The following is a 21,099-nucleotide window of genomic DNA, read 5'->3' as shown; positions in this document are numbered from 1 at the left end:
CAACAACAATAAACAAAAAGCAAACCCTACCTGTTTCTATGATGAAAACCAAACAGCATTTGAGTCTATAAAGAAGCAATAATTGCTTAACTAACCAAAGCAATACAGTTCGTTATTTTTCTATCACATATTTATGTAGTTTTCCCCTCTGAAGCACACGCATAATTTGGATTTTTTTTTAAAAATATGATTTACATATAGCACTCGAGAAGAGATGTTTTAGAAAACCATAAAGTGTTCTTCCTTGTAAAAGCAATGTCCTTTCTTGTTAATGCCAAGGATGCTTTTCCCTAAGCACTCATTCCCTGCTCAAGACAGTGTAGCCACTAATGAGGAAAACATGGCAAGAAGTACCTCAGTTGAATGTTTTCTTTTATTTATCTTCAGGAAGTTCATCCTGCAATGGGAAGAATCCCTTAGTATCAATGAGTCTAAAAGTGCTCAAGTTCTGCCAAGAGGAAAGTCATAAAGCTTTGTGTACCCATGGTTTAAATTAATCTAAAGCAGTGCAGAAGGAACTCTGTCATCACAAAGAACATCAACCACACTGCTTCCATTCTCTTCATTTATAAAATGCATTCCGTTTACATGGGTCCCGTTTCCAGTTTTAAGGTCACTGCTTGGCAATTCTAGAAGATGAGCATTTAAATGACAAACTCTGGGATTGCCATATATACATTACTAATAAGAAAAAAATATCAAATTGTAAACTTTAAATATATGCAGTTTATTGTATGTCAACTGTATCTCAATAAAAGTTCTTAAAAAAATTATACACTTAAAAAATAAATAAAATAAATGACAAACTCTGATACAGGCACTTGCCACTTATTAAAGGTATATGATGTTTTCCAGCCTCCTTGGGATTTTCAGAGTAGTTCTGACAATCAGTTTTTGAAAAGACTCAATGCCCAGTAATAATGAGCACCTTCAGATGGATATTTTTTAAAGAGCGTTAATTCAGAATATAAATTAAGAGAATATATTTGATGGTAAAAAAAAAAACACAAACCTACCCACACATTTTGGTTTCATGTATAAAATATAAATAGCATATGAACTCTCCCTTGTGTCCTCAGAGAGAGCTGCAGCTTTTTTCTTTCTGAAGGGTGTTCAAAATATGCTATTTTAAACATAGTAATCCATAAATAAAATATAGTGCTTGCCAAAATTATTTTTTCACCCATTTATATGGGGCCTTTAGACACTGTCCTGAACTCTGATTTTCTCCTGAGATACAATTTAAGAGCTTTGAAAAATGTCTTTAAAAAAATTCCTATGAAATATGTAGGGTTTTGGGGTTTTTTTTGTTTTTTGTTTTTTGTTTTGCAATTTGTGTTTCTATATGGCCAAATTGCTCTGTTGTTATAAATACTGTATGTAAAATTACCAGATTGCCTGGCATTCCATTTTTACAGGGGATACTGCATCATTAAGCATTGAAAGAATATAATATAACCATTCAAACTGCTTAAAATATTTTGTAACCATAAATTATTATCCAAAAATATTTTTCAAGTAGATAAAAAGAGTTGTCAATTCTGCATAGTGAATGCCTCATAAGGGGCTCGTTTGTGGTTGAAAACTGAATCAAAGCAGTAAATTAAGACCAGACTTAACCATAGAGAAGCTGTAATCCACTGCAGATTTCCTTGGTGAATGAAGTATTGTTATGTGGATTTATCCTCCTTGCTTGTACAGCTAACTAGTCACATCTGTGGCCAAAGTGTTGTCTGTACTTACAGACAACGTGGGTTCAACTAACCCCAAGGAGGTAAGCCCATGCTGGTTTACATTGTGTTGATAAGTGCAAAGTAAACTTCACAACTGTTTCACAGGGGCTGCCTGTAAAAGGGCAGAAAGGATATTGAAACTGAACTATTGTTAAGGACAGAGATGGGTATCACAAAATAAGCGGGCACTTGAGAAACTGCAGGTCACACTGGGTGTTCAGTTTTCTAACAGGCATGATGTTAGCAGAGAAGGCTGTGATGAAGCCAAGTGAAAGGTGGGTGGGAAAAAAGGACAGGAGCATCTAGGGTTTTTGAATGTAGTCAGAACTAAGAACGGGCAGGAATATGGTATACATTAAAGGAGCATCCCTCATCATAAATATTCAATTTCAAGGATTTCAATACTTTACAGACATAGAAGTCCTTGATGATTATTTTATCCAGCATTGTTGATTTTCTTCTGTTGTTTGTGAGCAGCCACCATAATGAATAAATAAGACCCTGGAAGTCTTGACAAATGGGTCAGTTTAGTCTTCAGTCTGTGTATTTTTCTCTGTGATTACATGCCAATAAAATAACTGATTTGCCTTTTTGTAAATTAAACTAAAGGAAACCAAATCAGTCATATCTCTGCTATTCTTTTCTTTTAGAGTCCAATGTTTCCAGAGGACATTAATTTTTATTTCTCTGGTGAAGGCTTGTGGTTGTCCCTCATGCTTTACCAAATATTACCCAATCAAAGCCGAAAAGAAAACCGTAAGTGAACATTATTTCAAAACAGTTATTTTTCATTGTTTTGAAAAAATTTCTCAGATTTATCTGTGATTCATTCTAATGTGTTCACTTTATAAGAGATATGGGAATAGAGGAAAGAGAGAACACACAAGTGAAAAATGTGTTTTTATTCGTGGAGAGTCGATATTTTAAAGTTTTATGAGTCCATCACCTTTCCAAAACAGTATTCTATAAATAAGGTCAAATTTGCAAGAAAAAAGCTTACTCTCGAACGTGAGCAGGTACCTGTATCTTATTGTTACAGTGAAATGTATGTGAAGTATGAACATACTACCTTGGTCCAATGCTTGAATCCTTCAGATCAAGAAATTTTTCTTGAAATTTTTCGAAATTGGAATATTGCTTTTCTGTAAAAGAGAAAATATTTAGGCTAATGAAATCTTTGTCAGATTCAGCAGCTCTATTAAGGTGTAAATAGGTTATCTTCTCAAGAAAAGGTCATTGGGACTTGAAGTAACATGGATCTCCTTACACTAATAAAGAGATCCCAGAAGACATTAGCTCTTGCAAATTTGTGGAGATTTGATTTGATTCCTGAAGAATAAACTTATGGTTACCATCCTCACTTAGTTAAGGAAAACCATGACTTGATTATACGCATTACGTCTTTACAAAGGTGTCTATTTCTGAGGAAAGCACAATCTTAAAATCTCTAACATTACACGATATATGTATATATTCCATCAATACTTCTGGAGTTTCAAAAGCCTTCTTTCCAGCTAGTGAAAAGGGATAGCATGCTAGTTGCATGTAGGTTTAGTTCAGATTGCCTACAAATATTGTATAAATGCCTGAACCTAAAGACAGTGGTTTTCTAATCAAATACAAGTGTTTAAGTCATGCCCCCCCCCACCCCCGTGCCCCACCCCCACCCCACCCCCCCACACACATACACCCCTTGGAAGTTGAGGGATAAAATTTCAGGAGAAACTTCCTTCACAGTAAATTACTCTCTGACACTTTGGAGTTGTATTTTCTAAAATAGTTGCCGATTGATCAAGATAGTGATTTTTTGTTATACTTTTCCATGGCTTCTATGTACTGCAACAATGTAATAAAGTAATAGGACTTCCCCTTAAAAGAAAGAGTGCTCATTAGAGTTTGTAATTCCATGTTGTGCGGCATGTTAAGTGTTGTGAAAAGGTTATAGATCTACTCACTGTAGCATCAAAAGTGTAAAGGTGATAGGTGAGATTCTCTTTGTTGCAAGTGCTGAGAAATAATCATTTAAAGGTTAGCTGCACTCAAAAAAAAGAGCATTTGTTTAATAAGTAACTCATTTTGGGATATGCTGCACTTTTAAAGGTTACAGAGTAGACCAATTTGCCAGTGATGTCAGCAAGAAGTACTATTAAAGTCATTGGTCCTAGTAAAGCAATCCTTCGTAAATTCGGATTGCATGCCTTCCTTCTCACATAGCCCAGCACACATCAAAAAATGCTCAGACCATTTATAGTGTGGTTAAGTACTCAGCTTCTCCTAAAAGCAACAGTGGAGCTTTAGGGAGGAAAATAAGTTAGTACACACATGCAAACCATCCCACGTCTGATTCATTCTATTTTGCTTCATTCTTTCAGTTTTATTAATTTCTAAGAACATGCCCATGTGTCATGGGTTATAAGATTTCTCACTGGATCATATACCAAAACAATCTTTCTAGAAACAGTTATATGAATGAAATAACTATTGATTCAGCTATATAAATGAAAAACTTTATTTCTATCCTTTCCTATTCCAAGACCAACTTCCTTCCACTGCTTTTCCCCCCAAAAGCTAAAAACAATTTAGTTTACCAATGAAATAGAATATTAATCTGATATGTGAACAAAAGAGAAGTAAGGACAATTGTAATACTGGCAGTTTTTTTTTTTTAATACAGAAAGGTTTTTTCCCATGATCTGAATAAAGGTGGTGGTTTATTAAATATAATTTTTTAGTATGAAAAAATTTGCCTTTAGGGAACTGAGGCACAACAAAGAAAAGTTACTTTGTTGTTTTTATATTTAGCATTTTCAAAGCAGTGTTTTAAACTAGCAGTAATTTTCTCTAGAAGATTAGATTTCAACTTGAGATGGTTATATGAATAAAATAATTTCAAGAAAAATCTCTGCAGAAAGCAATCCCTCTGAACACTTGCTTGCTTAAGATTTACAATTACTTCTTTACTCTTTACATAGGTCACAAAGCTTCCCAGTTGTGACATTTTATTTGTGGTAAATAGTGAGTTTGATTTTTGTAAGGAGTTGATTTTTAACATAAGCTGAATAAGAAATTTAATGATAGTTTAAAACAATACATTTTCATGCAAACTTCTAAGATTCTTTATTTAGATTAAAGAAGTCAGAAAGCATATAACTCTTACCCTATTGTAAAGTAAGAACTGTCTTTATGTACATATGACATTTGCAATTAGAAGAAAATACGACACTCATTTCAAGCAACTAAGCTAAGAATCAAGTTATTCTCTTAATTTGCCTTGCTTTTCATTTGAAAGAGAACAAAATCTATTTCCTGGGCAATTTTGCAGAGCAAAGATATTAATACTTTGGGGTTTAATTGTATCCTGTGTTTAAATACACTGTGGGTGAAACCCCAGACCTCTACTTAATTGCTGTGAGAAAATAGCCTGATTTCTCTGAGATTAGGCACACGCTTCTGTATACTTTGACCCAAGAGTGCCTCCTTCAGAATTAATCTTCTAAGGTAGAGGGATTTGCTTTTATATGTGCTGCAGGGCCATTCGTGACAAACAGGGCCTAATAAACCAACTTCACCCTTCAGACCTCGCTTTTGCTGTCAACGTTTTTCTTCTTCTATTCATTTCACACATCTCTTGTCCAGTGGCTTATTAGCAAACCCTAAACTGGGCAGGAGGAATAATTTTAATGGTGTTTTTTAATTAGAGGACTTTGAAATTTAAATACTTTAGAAATAAAACAGAAAAAAAACTTGTTTTTCTAATGAAACATAAAGTGTTCTAAAATAACTCCATTTAAGTAAATACTGTAGCCCTGTGAAAAGACAAACAATTCATATTTACTTAAAATTTTGTTCTGCAGCTGCATTTTGTTGGATTCGTCTAATGTATGAAAGCACTTTTTCTTTCCCATCAGCTACATCAGAGTTGTTTTTGTAAGATGTAACAGAATGTTCTGGTTTTTAAATATTTATATTAATCAAAGTTAGAGCTGTTTATATTTTTTGGCAATAGGGCTTTTCTTTAAAAGTGATGCACTTCCATCTAACTAAACAAAAGTGTTGAAATGGCCTGTCATGTAAACTTCAACATAGTACAGTTGGTAATAGAAATTTTGAAGACAGGAAGAGAGGGGAGCTAGTCTCTAGGCTTCAGGTTAAACATAAATTAATAAAATGTGCAACATTGGTCATTTCCAACATTTTCCTTAGGAAATGTCATTCATTGCCACTTATAAACTACCGAGTTACCTGGTTGAAGGTTTGTGTTCAAGTTTCTTGCTTTGTTTTCTTGGGGCATTGCTAAGTGAAGCCTAAAAGCTGGATAAAAAATGATGAACCACTAAAGCTTGGAGCTTATTACATCATTCAATTCATAAAAAACTCCTTTACATTTTATATATTTCTAAGCTATTTTTAGTAATGACAAAACTACCTTCATGTTATTTATCTACAATCTTCTATATTTGTGAGAAGAAACAGGTCAAACTAAAGCATTTTGTAAATCAAACCTCCAGCTATTGTCACTGTTATCAGCTTTGGTTGGCTAATATAGACTCTAAGGGAAATGGAGTCTCTATTAAAGACATTTAAACAGCAAGCCAGGGAGTTCTCTGGTGGTCCAGTGTTTAGGATTCAGTGCTTTCACTGCTATGGGCCTGGGTTCAATCCTTGGTCAGGGAACTAAGATCCCACAAGCCACATATGGGCCTGGGTTCAATCCTTGGTCAGGGAACTAAGATCCCACAAGCCACATGGTGCAGCCAAAAAAAAAAAAAGAAGAGAGAGACAGAAAGAGCCAGCCAGCCCTTGATAAAATTCATCCATAGTTAACATACTTCTTTTGTAGTTTAGACAATCCCAAATACTCTGGAAGCTTGATAAGACACAGCTTTAAGTAGATTGGTCCACTGGGGATTGTGTTGTTGTTGCTGTTGTTGTTGTTGTTGTTGTTGTTTTTTCATTTGGTAGTTCAAATTGTATTGATTAACTTTTGTAGAAAATAATCCTAAACAGGAAGGGTGGGACCAGAGCACTTCGTCCTTAACATGTAAGTTATAAATGCTTTTGCTTTCAGGGAATGGTAAGCACGTATCATACAAACAGGAAGTATTATTATGCACTGCAGGCAGAAGGGCTAAAGGTCTCTTGTTCGAACTTTTGGCCCTTCCAGATTCCCTGATCCTTCATTATTTTGTTTAACTTGATGTAAGTCTTGACCAGTAGCTGACTCTGAGAAAACATTTCCTGACATCATTTGCAGAGGTGATGTGGGATTATTATGCTTGCCTTTTCATTTTGGGTTGAGGATGAAAAGTCCAACAGTGGTTCCTGGTTAAAACTTCATGTATGGTCTTTTAATTACAAAGTCAGACTAATTCATTCCTTTGGCCTTTAGCATTCCAACTTCATTTTCAAACATTGGTTAAAATAATCAAGGCACACACACATACACATTCACAAACACACAAACACCTTTAAAGGGGCAAACGTGCTATAGTAGAACAGGAAAGAAGTAGACTCTTTTTAATTACCTCATTCATAATATAAAGTGGTGAGGGAAGAGCAAGAAAGGTCAGGGTATAATAAACACAAAATTTAAATCTCTAAACTAATTTACTTTTTTTGTTGTACCAGCTAAAGCTAATGAAAATAAACATGTATTCCATGATGTCACACCATTATAGATTCTTATTAATATCTTGTTTCCAATTTTATGCAATTTTGGTATAATCCAAATCTATGCATTAGCCTGCATAGGGGGTTCTGCTTGGGGTAATTGACATTATATAGTCCAAAGCACAGAAAGAAGAAAACATATCTATAATCGTCACTCATTTCCAAACAGAGGGGGTAGCCAGACCAATTCTTCTATTGTGTACCCTCCCTCTTCATGCAGAGTTTCCTTTGAAGTCAGAGGGAGCTGGAGGAGCTGAGGCTGAGAATGAGGAAAAGAATGAATATTATCAGGTCAGATTCTCATAACCAGGCTTTATGCCACATTAACCATTGAGTTTCCTATAATGAAGAGTCTTTTATTATCATTTTTACCTTCAGATTTATTCCAAGATCTAATGCAATTTCTAATAAGATACTGGGGATTTTTAAAGTATATTTATTTGAACTTCCTAAGGCTATATCCACAACCCAGCCTCTCAAAAATGTAAAGAAATAATTTCTTTAGAAAAACTGAAAACTTAGCATTACTTTCTGCTTATGTGAATGTCTAGATGAATCAGAAACACTGGCCAATTAAACTGGCCTCCAGAGTGACTACAATGCAGAGAAATTATGAAGGAGGTGGGAGCTGACTACTTTTAAAGCAGTTTTCTCTCAGTTCTCTCTGGCTTATTTTCACTTTCAAGGAGAGACAGAATGTAGCCTTGCATTTAGGACTTCTGGCTAAATTTCAGGCTTGCTATTGCCACTTGAACATTTATTTCTTTGCTCGCTCCTATCTGTTACAAATCACAGGGAGCATGAACTGGTGTAATGCAGAGGAAGTAAAGTTATATAGACTCATGCAATGATGGACTGAAGGTGCGGACAGTCATTTGATTTAGGTGAACAGGCAGTTGTCCAAAGACTGTCTTCAGTTTCCAAATCTCCAACAAGAGGAAAAGAATTGAAGGCAGGACCTAGAATAGAACAGGCCAACTTGTCAGGCTGAGAAGCTATCTAAGAGCAAGCCAAGTTCTTCATTCAATTATCTATATATACATGTGATAATAATTATCACATGGCCTAGCATAGTACTCTTTTTAAAAATGTGTATATATTTTTATTTTTATATAAATATATATATACATATATATTTAAGAATACTATGCTAAAGCATGTGGTAATTATTATGGATACAAAAACAAATCACATGACCCTTGAAAAATTCAAATTTGTGTGAGGGAGAAAGATGTTAATAAACAATCACAACCTCGAAAAAAAATTAATAAGTAAAATGAAAAATAAATAAATAATCACAAAAAAATATGACAAGCATCATAACACAGGTGTAGAAGAGCACAGAGAAGGAAGTTGTTAATTTTCCTGGAGTTTGGAAAGAAGTGCTGGGTTGATCAATTACAGTCACAGAAAAGGTGATAAATAAGCTGTGTCTTAAAGTATAAGCAGGTATTTACAAGTGGAAGAAGAAGAAGAAGGAGCCATCCCAGGCAGAAGGGATAGCGTGGATTCAAAACGGTGCATGTCTTATTCAGGGAATAAGTTGTTGAGTCTGACTAGCACATGGTGTACAGGCTGTATGTAAGGGGAAGAGTCTACTAGAATTCAGTTCCAAATATCAGCCCAATAAACAAAGCCATGTATGTTATGCTAAATAGTTGAGACTTCATCCAGGAAATAGTGGAAAGTTACCAAAATGTGTAAGCAGGGGAGTAACATGATGAGAATTGTTTTTAAAAATAGTTGACATCAGTGTAGAGGAAGCTTTGGAGAGTAACAAGAATAGAATAATGGTCATCAGTTATAGTAATGCTGAGAACCGAAAGTGAATGAGAGCCTTTGCCACAGTAATAAACTGAGGAGAGGTTACAGGACTTTTTTTCTTTTTTAATTGCAAACCTCAAACTATGCAACTTTTTTGTGCATACTATCAAGTTTGGGTCAGAGTGATACAAGTGGATAAAAGATTTTTTCAGTATAGTAGAAGATGGTATCTTAAGTCAGAATTCCTGGAAATAGGGCACAGGATTGAAATTCTTCTGAAAAGGATTTATTCAGGGAATGCTCTTAGGAGGAGGGCAAGAAAAGCATAATAGGCAGAAGAAGACAGCCAAGAAGGATGTAGTCTTGAGTGAAAACTAGCTTTGGCTTATCCTGATGCCTTGGGGAACTCTTGAACAGAAATTGTAGCACAGGATTAACACCTCTTATTCCCAGAGAGAGTAATTTTCGGCTGAGTTGGCACTATTCAACTGAGGGCACATCTTTGGGAAGGGTGTAGCCATGAGCTGTTAGCAGCCAAACACTCACAACAGCCAGTGGATGGGAGAAAAGCCAGCAACACAGCAGTCCACCCCTTGCACTGCTCAGACCCGCTTGCTTCTTACACTAAGTTTTCTCTTTCCAGGCACAGCTGTTTCAGGATTCTGGTTAGTATAGTATTTTAGTATAGTAGAATGTTTTTTTGGACTCATGTGTAAGAGAAGGGATAGCAGAACAAACTACAGCTTCTCCTGCTGCAGTTTGTCCCAAGGCCATAACATAGTCACCATCTCTCTCCTTCATCATCCTTTTAGATGCTCCTCCTTAGGAGCTAGTACTTCTGCAGGTCTAAGTGGAGTGCCTGGAGGCAAAAAGGGGTAAACAAAATTAGCCTCTCTAAGATGTCTGAGCACCTGGTTACCATGCCCTAATCAGGCTATGGTTGCTATACTTGCCCATTACAGTTAAACAAGGCATGATAATACCAAAATATGTCCCAAAGGTCACCTGAATGGCAAACACATTGCTCCCTCCCTCTGATATGTAGCAACACTGCTGCCCCTTCATCGGTAATAAGGTCAGTTTCCCTACCAGTAGACTAACTTTTTTTGTGCCAGCTAGTCTACTGGCACAAGGAGCCCAAAGTAATCTGGCAATAGCTTAAAGTTTACTAAGACTCTTGCAATATCCCCTGGTGGGAGTTTCCCTTCATTGGACCTAGGACTTCTAGACTCACAAAAACCCGAAATTTACAAGGATGGATCACTGGAAATGATGGTGAGCGGAGTCTGTCTTATATCCACCATCTGATTCCTGAACTAATGTATTCCACCTACTGGGGACAGGCACCATATATCCCTGGTTGAAAGTGAACGCAATGCCCTGAAAAAATGGTACCCACCCTCACAGCGTATCATCTCTAAACTGGTGCCTTAGTTGTGTCAGAGTGTGGTTGGACCAATGAACTCCATGGTCATGTGCGCACTGACATACTTCCTTTGCCATAAGTGAATTCCTTGGCCCAATTAACATGATGTTATTCATAGAGTACATAAGTATGATGCTCTGCAGAATGTCCAGTCCGTTCCAGTCCCTTCAGACTATATTTTGCCTGAGCTGGAGAATTAAGATAACATTGAGAAAAGAACATGACTGCTGTTGTTCATCCATATTAATATAAACTGCTTCTGATCCCCCTTCTGAATGGGTATTGAAAATAACATATTTGCCAGAATAATAACCAAAACCTTTTACCCAGGTAACTCGCCCTAGTGCATATATCAGACACAGCACAGCAGCGGCTATTGAAATTACAACTTGGTTAAACTGGCAGTAGTCCATTGTCATCCACCCTGCTCCATCTAGTTTGTGCATCATCTAGACTGGTGAATTTACATGGGGATTTAATGGGGGTCATCACCTCTGCATCCCTTAAATCTCTGAGAATGGTACTACTCTGTGCAATTTAGAGAAGATAGTTTCAAGGACTTCCACTTGGTTTTTGCCAATCAAAAAAACAATGATAGAATTCTACCAACTTCTAATAGGTCCAACCAATTATACATTCAAGGATGAGGTAAATGACCACTGGGTGAGTCATTTACTACATTACTACAGCGCTGGGATCTCTACTTCATTTCATGTGAGCTATCACTTTTTCCAAGCAACCAAGAATTATCCCAGTCTTATGTTAGACCTGTCACCCAGGGCCTTCCTAGGGTGTTAAATTCTGTCACAACACAGTAACCCCATATTGGTAAACAGTTCATAGAGCTTTCATTCTGCCACCTTGATCCAGGACCCTCAGGGTCCACTCCCAGGCATACTCTTTGCACATGCATACCAGCCAATGCCTGGCACTCATTAGTATATAAACTCATCTCCCCTCTGGAAAGGCCATTACTTTCCCAGTTAGGATATGCTGAGATACAGCCCAATTATCAGTCTCACTCCCATAATGGAAAGTACAGACAGATCCGGAGGAGGATTCGCTTGTCACGAACCTGCCTCATCTGAGACGTCTTTATAGTTTTCAAAAAAGAGGCTCTCTTTTTCAGTTAGAGAGAAGGGGCTTCCTAGCCATTGTTGCAAGCCAAAAGTGTTCAGAGAAGATACAGATTTAATATTCTCAAGTACTCAGATATTCCTATCTCAAGCCTCAGGATTCTACTCCTTTTCTTCCAAAGCCCTGACTTTGGCCCAGGAGACTTGCCTAGATGAGAATTTAGCCTTCTTTAAAGTTCTGCCACTTTTACAATTATGTTGTGAGACTAATATTCAAATTTGTTTGCCCTCTAGCTACAAGAGCTGAATGTCTCTTTAAATGCTGCTAATGAGTCTTTCTGACTCCCACAGTTTGCTTTAAATTCTGAATAATAGATCTGAGCTTGTGTGGCAGATAGGCTCTCAGGAGGCTCCCAGTGTGCCCTGCCTCCTCACATTTCCACCATTGTATCATCCACTTTCTTGAGTATGAGCTGGCCTTTGGACTTGCTTTTAACCAAAAGAACATGGCAAAAGTGATAGGATGTCATTCTGTGATTAGGCTGCATATGGTTTTCACTTCATTCTTGATAGCAGAATCCTTCTCTTGCTGGCTTTGATGAATTAATCTGCCATGCTGAGAGGCCCATGTGGCAAGGAACTGAGGTTGGCCTTCAGTCAACTGGTCAAAGGAACTGAAACCTATCAACAATCACATGAGCTTGAAAGTGGCTACTTTCCCAGTCAAGCCTTCAGATGAGACCCCAGCTCTGGATGACACTTTGATTACAGCCTTTTATAGACCCTACAGCAGAGGACCCAGTAAGCCATCCCTGAACATCTGACCCATAGAAATAGGGAGATAATAAATGTGTGTTGTTTTACGCTGCTAAATCTGTGATCATTTGTTACACAACAGTAGTAACTAATAGAAAATCTCTTTTTTCTCCTCAGTGCATCAATGATACTTAATAACAGTCACCCAAATCCATAGTTCTTATAGTTCCAATCTCCCCATGCCTCTCAAAGCTAGAGACATTGCACAAGCTATAGTATTGCCTTCTACGAGTATGTCAACCCAGTTTACCACCATGGATTAAAATTTTAGCTTAGAATTGGCAAATATTTACCAGAGTAAGTATTTTAGGCTTTGCAGGTCATGAGGTATCAGTCTCAAATACTCAGCTCTGTCTCACAATGCATAAATGAATGTGCTCCAATAAAATTTTATTTACAAAAAGCAATGAGCTGGACCACAGGTCATAATTTGCTGACCTCTGATCGTAACAATCACACTGCTACAGAATGCCAGGGACTGGAAATAAACCAATACTGTACCGACCACCAGTGACATAGGGACCTCATTGACATCTGCCTCCAGAATCTCATCTTAGACTCTGCTTCCTAGGACCACTTCCAGGACCATCCATCTTGGCCTGAGTTTCCTAAAAACAGAACCTAAAAAAATGATTCTTATAAACGTGATTTACGGAGGGAGTGCTCTTAGGAGAAATGGAAGGGAGAAGACTAAAGAGGGCAAGGGAAGAAATTAGGCAAAGATGTGTGTTCAGCTGAAAACCAGGAGAACCTTGTCCCAAGGGAACCTCTGGGGCACCAGAGTTCAATCTGCCCTTGGAACAAGGAGGGCCTGAGAGCCCGACCTTGTATTCTCTTTATGCATCAGTTAACTATTGGCTGCTGGCTGCCCTGGTCGGGGAACATTCCAAGCAAAGCAGCTGCTCTTCTCAGAAGAAGAGGGCAGCTGTGAGCTGTGAGTGACCACCCCTCACGTCATCTGGGGTAGGGGTACTTCCCTATTCCTCCCATAGGGCAGCCCTTTGACCCCAATTAAACCTTTGTTAGTAGCCTGGAAGCATTTTCATTAATTTCTAAGGGGTGGAAATGGGGTCATTAAAATACAAAGAATGTTAATAATGTCTAAAAGGACGCAAAATAATTTGTTTGTTTTTGTTATATACGTCATAGGTGTGGCTGATATCACTTTCTTTAGCCCATTTGAAATAATTACAGCCAACATAGTCAAAGCAGATGAAATTCTATGACCGTTTGGGAGCAATTAAGGGAAACGTGGACAGTAGCAAGATGCGAAGCAAGTAGCTCGAAGTCCTCTCATCATCTGGCACTGTTACATAGTGTAACAGCAACCACCACCGAGCCCAGCTGCTTCCGATTCTATTCCATTCTGTCTCGTATTAGTTGTGTGAACTTCAGCAGGTCAGCTAAAATTGTGTGCCTTAGTTTCCTACCTGTAAAACGGAGCTAATACTACCATCTACCTCATAAGGTCATTGTGGAAGAAACAAAATGAACACATAGAAGTATTTACAGTAATACTTGGTACATAACATACACTTAGTAAATGTTAGCTTTATTATTATTGTTGCTGTTACATTTGTCTACAGTTACATTTAAACACACTCTTTTAACGTGCAGTTAATTGTATGGTGTGTTATGAACTCTATTTCCTCTCAGTCCTGCACCTCAGAATGCTAGAAAATAGAATTAGGTAAGTCTGCTCTCAAGCAAAAATCTAATCTGCTTCCTAGACCTCAAGAGAAATTCTGCAAAGAGCCATATTCTTGAGTCCCTTCTGTCGAAAAAGAGTTGGAAGTGTACCTATGCTCATAAGCAAAACTGTGAAAAATTTTTTTCTCTATCCACATCTGAGATAATTATCTTTTAGTAGTAAAACTTCAAGAGGCTCCACTATTTGGTAAGGTAAAATTATGCCTTAATTTTGTGAATGTTGTTGGCTTGGCCGACTATAAACAAGAACAACATTTAGAGAGTTTGAAAATATTGTACATGTTTCCATACATAGATTTCCAACTATGTATACAGACACACGTAAAGAACACTGTTTATTGTATATATTGTATGCTTCAGGAGATTATAAGTTTCCAACTTTTAGATTTATAAAAATACTTTTGAAATTATAATAATGCTCAGAGAGTAAGAATTTGTACCTTGGACCCACATGAAATATATCTGATCCCCACAGTCTGCTTCTTCTTTTCATCTTTGTAACTCACTGCTCAATAAACAAGGAAATAGGAACCAAGCAACTAGGGAGATTTGGAAGAAAGACCACAATTATTTGACGAGTGAAACATCTGGAAAGGGATCATGGCCTCATTATCTTTCAAAAATAGTTAATGAAACTCTTCTTTAGTTCACAGAAGAATTGTAAGTGGAAGTGCTTCATCAAACATTAACTAAGAAAATGTATGCCACTGCTTTGGATAAGTCAAGTTGTCATTCTGCTCCATAAATATTTATTCTGCAGATGGTTTTTAAACCTACCAGTTTCCTTTTTATAAGGAAAAGTTAAGTTGGTATATTTATTTTAGATTATATTACAGAACTTTTCAACAGTTGGGATTTTTAAAAACATGTATTCAATTCCTTTTTCCTATTTAAAATCAGTGGCTTGAACTGAACAAATCACAAAGCAGTAGGAATTTTCACACTTACCAGGTAGAAGATTCGTCTTACTATGATGTCTTTTCCTTGGTTATGTAAAAATTTGTATTAAAAATATTGGAAATCTTTTGAAATCCTGCTTTTCAGAAAGAAAATATTTAAAATCAATAAGCCATTGAACAACAAACAGCTTTTGAAAGATAAATTGGAGAACTAAATTAATTTTCAACCCAAATGTGACTATGCCGTTCTAGTTTAAAAACTCATTCTAAAAAAAAACAAAAACAAAAACAAACAAAGAAATCAACTTTCTTTTAATAGCACTTACGTAGAATATAGTAAGGAACAACTGGTGTCATGTGAACCAGCAAACACATTAAATATCAACACGCTGCACTGTCTGTTTGATTCAATCACCAAATACTTTTTGAGTACTGACTAAATGCCAAGGACAGTGACAGGTGCTAAGAATGCAAAAATGAAATGGTGGTTACTGCCTTCAGGGAACTCATAGTCTAATGCAGGGGACAGCCACTGCAGCAACTGTCTATAATCCAGGGTGACAAGTGCTGTACTAGCAGCATCAGCTACATATTATGGGGGCAGGGGGAAAAAAAAGTGACTGCCCAAATGTGGTTTAAAAGTGAGAAATGGGGACTTCTCTAGCAATCGTGTGGTTAAGACTCCAAGCTTCCAATGTAGGGGGTGCGGCTTTGATGCCTGGTCAGGGAGATAAGATCCCACATGCTTGATGGCCAGAATAAATAAATAAATAAATAAATAAATAAATAAATAAATAAATAAATAAATAAATAAATAAATCAGCAGCAATATTGTGACAAATTCAATAAAGACTTTTTAAAAAATGGTCCACATCAAAAAAAATCTTTTAAATAAATAAATGTGAGAAATGCAATAAGAAATTTTTGGGCACCAAGGATCACAAAGAGAGTCAGTCAGTATATGAATGAAGATTAGCAACAGCTCCTGTGGGAAGAATACAGAGAAAAATTCTTACCTGTAACCTCCCAGGAAAAACGGGAATAAAAACATCTAGAAAGCCACAAGATTTTGAGCAACATGCCTTTTTGAACATCTCAAGAATATTTTGACAGGGCCCAAGGTGTGACTAATGACACACCTCAGTCTGTGCAGTGGTACCCCTGTTACCTCTATGAGTGTGATAGATTTCAAGAAAATTGTTAACAGTTACAAAACATTATAATTTCAACATGGCAGTCAACCACATGCTAAAACTAAATTTGCACTGTGGTATATTCAGTTCTGGGGCAAATGTGGTCACAATCAATTAATAGCTAAGAAAATTATGGTGTGACAAAAACTGAAGTGAAGTGCTCAGCTCTTCATTCAGTTAATAAAACTCGTTGAGTCGGCAAGATATAATTACATGAACCTGAGATATGAATGTATTGCTTTGGCATTTGCTTTCATATCTCTTTAGACCATAAAATATATTACCAACCACAGTTCTTTATCTGAGTTTTCATCTTCTTCCCCATTTTGCTTCCAGAATGCATAGATTTTACTTTTTTTCTAGACAGTTTTCTATAGTGGTAAAAGTGTATCAAACAACAAAAACCTCTGGCTTGACAATTTTTTTTCCTGAAAAATTTCACACACATCTGCTTTTATATGGGGGGTAAGACACAGGGTTAAGTAGTCTTTAATTCTCTGCCTCAGTATGCAACTTGTCTTTTAGATGGTGAGCAGACACTACTATGTAAAACTGCTGCTGTTTAAATTCTTCCTTCTGTCTGTGCCCCACCTGCCTGTTTTTGGTCAGTAAAATAGTTTTGCCTTATCTTTCTGAATATTTGAATAACATGATTAATGTTTTAAAGCACTCTACAAAATAAAGATTTAAATTCAGTCCCTGCCTGTAAATTTAATATAATGAAAAGACACCCTCCCAATAAAGAAAAGATGGAAAGATATTCTTCCCTAGAAATGTAAATGACAATAGAGAAAGCCAATTGTCTCTTTTCTAAGCCTTTATCTTTGACATCTGTCATTTTGGGGAGAGGGTTATGTGGTTGTTGGGTGGTATTACAGTAGTAGTTGTAAAGCTCTCTTCATCCTGTGGTGCTAATTCTCTACCCTTTGTCAGTAACTTTGTATCTTCCATTCTTACTTTCAGATATTTTTCTCCTTAGCTCACAGCTAAGAATTGTATTTGAAGATATTTTGTACATTTAAATTAAAGTTTGAAAAACACGATAGCAACAGCAATAACAGTAATTAAAACATGTGGATTTACTTAGTGTTTCACAATTCTCAAAGCACTTGCACATGTATTGAGTTGTTGGGAAAACCCAAACAAACTTTTTGTCCAACCGATTATTATCTCATTTGATCCTTACAATAATCATGTGGCTAGGTAGGCAGGTATTATTGTTTTCATTTTACACAGGAGAAATTTAACTGCTTTGATTGGGTTTCCCCCAGAAGCTTACTCTAAGACAAGGATTCAAGTGCGAGTAATTTATTTGGGAGCTGATCCCAGGAAACACCGTCAGGGAGTGAAGAAAGAGACAGGGAATGGAAGAGAGCCAATAAAAAGTGCATTTTCAAGACGGTTTCCAATTTGGCAAGAGGAGCTCAATACTGTTGGGGAACTCTAAAGCATGGTGAGGAACAAACTTAGTATTAGCCCAACCAAGGGACAAAAAACTGGAGTGTTTATGTACCAACTCCCCATCCATCTTTGATTAAAGTTGGCCTTCAGAGATAACAACTCTAGGGTATTCCACCTTGCTTTGTCTGTTAACTGAGCATATTATCGGAGCCGGAATAAAAGTCCTCAGTCCCAGAGTCACAGGTGTTCGCCACCAGCAGTGCTCAGGGTGCAGAAGTGAATGCTGAGGGAATGTGGGTGGGGAAGGACAGCTCAGCAAGGTTAGTGATTTGTCAATTCAGTGTCATACAGCTAGTCTAGGCAAGGCCAGGAAGGGAATTGGGCCCTTGACTCTTCCATAGATTGCCTAATATAGTAATATCGATGGCATTACTTGTGCTCAAAGTGTTGGTTAGGAGGGAGAGGAGAGGGGAGAGAATGTACTAAGACACAAAAAAGTATTCTTTGAAAAGGTCTTAACCGCAACTGAAGATTTATTCACTCTATACATATAATAAAATTATTCAAAACCTGCAGCTTTTATAGACTGCAAAGAAATATCAACACATGATCCTTTACATAGCAAACATACTAATACCCTGCCAAAACACATTGCCAAGGTTTTCAGTCCAATCGGAGGCATTTTGCCAAGGACACCAGAACAAACGTTAGTATTTACAAGTGCCGTAATACATTTAAAGGACATGTATGTTACAGAAAATTATGACACACAAGTGGTTAAGCAAATATTATGTGGAAAAGTCACAGCCACTTGTATGTGTCACCACTTTGACAGCCTCTTCACATCAGTGTCACTCTCTCATCAGTAGTAGTGGGTTTTCACAGTTGTGAAATATTTGCATACAGATGTGAAGGTATTCTTTTGGCTTACTCAACAAATGAGAATAGGGCTTTATGCACCCCTGAGTTTTCAATTAATGCTGTCGACAGAATGAAAGGCTATTTACGCCAACCAGGCTTTCATGTTCATTCATGGTACACAATACCTAAGTCTTAAAGATCTCATCTAAATACCTCCCCTCTTAGGAGGGTGCTTATGGATTCCATTGTATATATTGGGTAGCATAAGGTTCAATGATTCTATCTAATCAGCAGAGTGGACCTTACATTTTAGCAAAAGCTGCTGAAGCCTTTGTTCTGCAATGGGTATTATCCTACAACTTCTGCAAGTCCAATGTCTGATTGTACAAAAATCTCAGGCACTAAATGCTTGAACTTAACTTTCCCAAGTATACCCCATCCTTACCACATCCCAACACTCAAAACACTTGGGGGGAAATATACCTACACTAGAAAATCATTTCCTATGTGTAGTAAATCCTTAGTCCACTTATCCAACTGACTGTGTGAACAGGAGCCTAGCACATAGTTGGAGCCCAATAAATGCTTGCAGAATTTAATCAGAAAGCAAGCTGCAAAACTATCAGCCTTGGCCACTCTGTCCTGAAGAGTGGCCTAAAGATTTCTGTAGCATGGTATAGTATCTGGAAGGTAGAAGGTAACAGTAATACCTTCCATCCCCTACCCACCCATTCCTCTTCAAACAGGAGGAGGAATGTGTAAATATTATCTCAGAAAGGTGTTGATAGTAGATGAATGAAACTCCACATTTATACTTAGATTAGAAATGGACAATTCCATGGGGTTTACTCATTATTCAGATTAGCTAAAATCAAAACAACAACTTTTTTTCCTATATAGTTTATTTAAAAATGAACGTTCGCAAATACATTATCTTTTGAGTTACACATCGGCCTTATGAAATGACTAAGGATTACTGTCTCCATTTTTCAGATGAGAAAACTGAGTGATTAAGCATAAGTGATGTCCTTAAAGTTATACATCAATGAAAGAAAAAACAGAAATCCATCCAGGTGACATCAGAGACTAGGATACTGATGCAAATATATCAAATGTGATCTAGAATGATACATTGTAAAAGTTCAAACTATACTTTCCAAGTTTTGTGACTTCATATAAAACATGCAGACATGTTTGTTTACTTCTGCAAAACAAATTAAATGTGTAGTCCATGCATTATTGATGTCTGTTATTTTAATTCCAAAGAAGTATGTGTATCAAATTGCCTTTACAAGAGAAACTGTATTAAAGCAACTTGTATTTACATGTCATTTTAGTTTACACTTGAGTGTTTACTTTACCTCTAACTTTAGGACAGTGATATAACGTGACACTACTTTCAAAATCTGACATGCTGGTGACTGCTCCAGAGCACAGATCAGTGTTTGTACACCAGGGAACTCCATTCTGTGGTGGAATGCACCAAGACTAGAGGCTTCTTATTAAGGTTCATGGGTAAACAAGCCAAGAAGTCCGACCAAATGGTCACCAAAGGCCTTGAGTTATAAACTAACCCCAAAGGATCTTTTTAAAATTTTTACAACATTTGCCCACCACTATTTCTGAAAGACTCTCAGTGGTTTTAACCCATCTCTAATTTATTCTTTTCAAGAGTAGCTCATTTCCTCTTGATATTTCTCCTTCTCTATGGCCAGTACAAACAGAAAGGGGCAGACAGGCCCAACATAGACCCCAGGCCTCTTAGAGCTTAATTAGGGCAAAGGCAGAGAGATGCCCTAGGCAAATATTCACAGGGCTCTCAGGAACTCCACCAGCAGCAGAAATCACTGCCCGGTTTGCAGTTATATGCTATGACTACTAGAATTTTAAATCTGGAAGATAATTTAGAGATTATTTAATACTCATTGAATAGATTAGGAAACAGTCTCTCAGAATTTGAATGACTTGCCCAAGTCAACGGCAAAGCTAGAGATAAAACATGCCACTCAGAGTGGAAGAAAATATATTTATTTGTTTAGAAACATGAAATATAATCAAGATAGACTAGTGGTGAGCTTGGTGGACTTTTACAGCACAAGATTTCTAAGTAAATCTTGATTTACTTAGAAGCCTTGAGACAGAAAACAAGTCAGTTTGGCCTCCCTGCTTAAATAATGAGGTTAATATTTATTTCTGAAAAGGCTTAGATCTGTCATCTAAAGCCTTAAATCATATCCATTCAATGCCATGCTTAAGCATTATAGTAATGAAAAGGAACAGCCAGTCTGAAACACAGAGGCTGCTGATAGATGCTAAAATAATGAGTCTGCCTCCACCTTGTGCGTAGGTGATCATTGGTGAGAGAAGGGCATGACTAGCAACTGCTTTTTCCTTGGTGCAGTGTAGAGTTGAGCGGGATGATTTATAAACCTCAGCACATTGAAGACCAAAAAAATAAATCATTAACTAGCATGGCTCATGATTCAACTTGCTTTTTTTCTCCCCCCAACATGGGTAATAAATTGTGTGGGCTTTAATAATTTATAGAAG

This window comes from Hippopotamus amphibius, chromosome 1 (assembly GCF_030028045.1).
Source record: "Hippopotamus amphibius kiboko isolate mHipAmp2 chromosome 1, mHipAmp2.hap2, whole genome shotgun sequence".
Classification (NCBI taxonomy): domain Eukaryota; kingdom Metazoa; phylum Chordata; class Mammalia; order Artiodactyla; family Hippopotamidae; genus Hippopotamus; species Hippopotamus amphibius.
Note: the sequence above shows the minus strand (reverse complement) of the source record.